This window comes from Cucurbita moschata, unplaced genomic scaffold (assembly GCF_002738365.1).
Source record: "Cucurbita moschata cultivar Rifu unplaced genomic scaffold, Cmos_1.0 Cmo_Scf00008, whole genome shotgun sequence".
Lineage (NCBI taxonomy): Eukaryota > Viridiplantae > Streptophyta > Magnoliopsida > Cucurbitales > Cucurbitaceae > Cucurbita > Cucurbita moschata.
The window spans coordinates 3647204-3649370 of NW_019268524.1; the positions used below are offsets into that span (position 1 = coordinate 3647204).

Consider the following 2167-nt stretch of genomic DNA (forward strand, 5'->3'; position numbering starts at 1 on the left):
AAAAAAAAAAAAAAAAAAAAAAAAAAAAAAAAAAAAAAAAAAAAAAAAAAAAACATTGATCCTCACCTTGACACCTTGCCGCTACGGCCACCAACCCATATCCAACAAACAACTTTGTAAAAGCCTTGGACTACATAAAACCAAGTACAAATACATTCGATAACCATTTAGTTTTCTATCTTTCTTAAAGAAAACGTTTGAATTTTCCGTTAGATTTCAAAAATAAAAAACAAATTTTAAAATTTACTTTTTTAGCTTTCCAAACTTGACTTGAATTTTAAAAACATTTGTAAAAAAGTAGATAACAGATAAGAATTACATATAAAGGACATAGTGTTTATAAATTTAATTAAAACAATGACATATTTATCAAACAAGGATAGAAATGAGCTAAATGATTCTAAGAACACTAAATGAGCTTGAAAATATTTCTACAAAGAAATCAACTTTGCAAACAAGCTTAAACTAGTCTAACGAATCTAATAAACTATATTTAAAATATACAAAATAATAATAATAATAAAAATAAATAAATAAATAAATAAAATATTTAAATACAAAAAGTAGGGGGGTGGGTGGGTGAGGGGACCATGTAAGTATGCTCGCTCCTAAAGCACTCGTATCAAAATTGACATCTGGGATGTAACGATCAAAACCCTTTTCAAAATTTTGAACCTTTTAAATTCAACGCAATATCACTTGAAACTTTTATTTCAAATCTCAACTGAATAAGGCCAAAAAGCTATCTAAATACTTCCTGTTGAAAATATAAAAAGTAAGAAATAAATAAAATGGCATCTCTCTCTAATTCCGGATAAGCATACATAACTATTGATTTAAAAATAAAAAAAAAAAAAAAAAAAAAAAAAAAAAAAAAAAAAAACAANCAGCTCTAAAACTATCTCTTAGATCAAAATTCGGAGAAAATGCTATATTGGCTAGTATGTAATACCTTTTGTGATGTCCCACAACAAATCACCCTTTATAAGAGTGTGGAAACCTTCCCCTAGCAGACGCGTTTTGAAGCCTCGTGGGGAAACCCGAAAAGGAAAGCCCAAAGAGGACAATATCTGCTAGCGGTGGATCTGGGTCGTTACACCTTTTCTCCTAATAAATCTTATGCCGCAACAACTTTCCTAGCGATTGTAGGTATGATCAAAATTCGGAGACCAATAAGGCCAAAATAAGTCCCTGCATAAGATTTATTAGTTACATTGGGAAATATTAAGAGCCAGTGACATAATTTTGACAAGAAAAATTCACATAAAAATACATATCATTTCCATTAATATCAGAGGTTTTGAGTGAGGTGAGGGGCAGGGGAGGAGGTTATGGAGGATCTCCATCTAGCATTTTTTTTTTTTTTTTTCAAAAGACATTAAATAAACATTCTATGATAAGAAGGCACAAAAAAATGTGATACTAACTGTATCATCAGTCCTATATAACAGCGACAAGTACTTAGTATGCACACAGCAAAAGGCTCATTGTGCATCCATATTTCATTATAATCCATATACTGCAAAGATTGAAGTCCAAGGCGATTTAATCCAGATTGACAGAGCTTTTCAACAAAAGGATATTTGTCAGAAGATTTGGACTGTTCACATTGCTTACTCCAATTTTCAGAAATAATAAGAGAAAAGGCATTGTTGCTGACTGGCAACCCATGAATATGAACTGCAGTATATTTTCAGGGTAACAAAATAGATGAGAATTGTTACTTGAACACTTTGCTGGTCTAAGAAACGGTTAAAATTGCATTAGTAGTATTTTATCTATTAGATAAACACATGGACGCTTTGAAGCTATGTTGCACAGCCCATTAACCCCTCTTATCATCTTCCATTCCAGCACGAAATACTCGGCCCAAACAGAACGCCGTTGATTAACAGAAAGGTAGGACACTCTAGTCTTTACTACCTCATACCTTATTGTGATGCCTCGAGCTTAGGTTCATGACACTGCGAGGAGATATTGTAGCCTCCCTTTTCTCTTGACGTCGCAAAGCCTTCCTTGAAACCCAACAGATAGGCAAGTTGATACAACTTCTGGATAATATTTATAGAAAACCTTCACAAAAATAAATAAATAAAGAAAGAAAGAAAGAAAGAAAGAAAAAAAAAAAAAAAAAAAAAAAAAAAAAAAAAAAAAAAAAAAAAAAAAA

At 31.2% G+C, this 2167-nt stretch overlaps 1 protein-coding gene and 1 long non-coding RNA gene across 5 annotated transcripts in view; both read right to left on the reverse strand.

Annotated features, from left to right (window-relative positions):
* Positions 1 to 973, reverse strand: part of LOC111446385 (NAC domain-containing protein 21/22-like) — an 8913-nt gene extending 7940 nt beyond the window's left edge. Inside the window, exon 1 of the mRNA XM_023085185.1 lies at positions 953 to 973. The gene's annotated coding sequence lies outside the window, so the exon portion shown is untranslated. The remainder of the gene's footprint in view (positions 1 to 952) is intronic.
* A 132-nt stretch (positions 974 to 1105) lies between these two features.
* Positions 1106 to 2167, reverse strand: part of LOC111445818 — a 4032-nt gene continuing 2970 nt past the window's right edge. For 3 of the 4 annotated variants that reach the window (XR_002710918.1, XR_002710917.1, XR_002710919.1), the window contains 2 exons: positions 1931 to 2073; positions 1106 to 1191 (listed from right to left, as the gene is read on the reverse strand). This is a non-coding gene — a long non-coding RNA (uncharacterized LOC111445818). The remainder of the gene's footprint in view (positions 1192 to 1930; positions 2074 to 2167) is intronic. The other variant, XR_002710920.1, reaches the window with a different exon arrangement.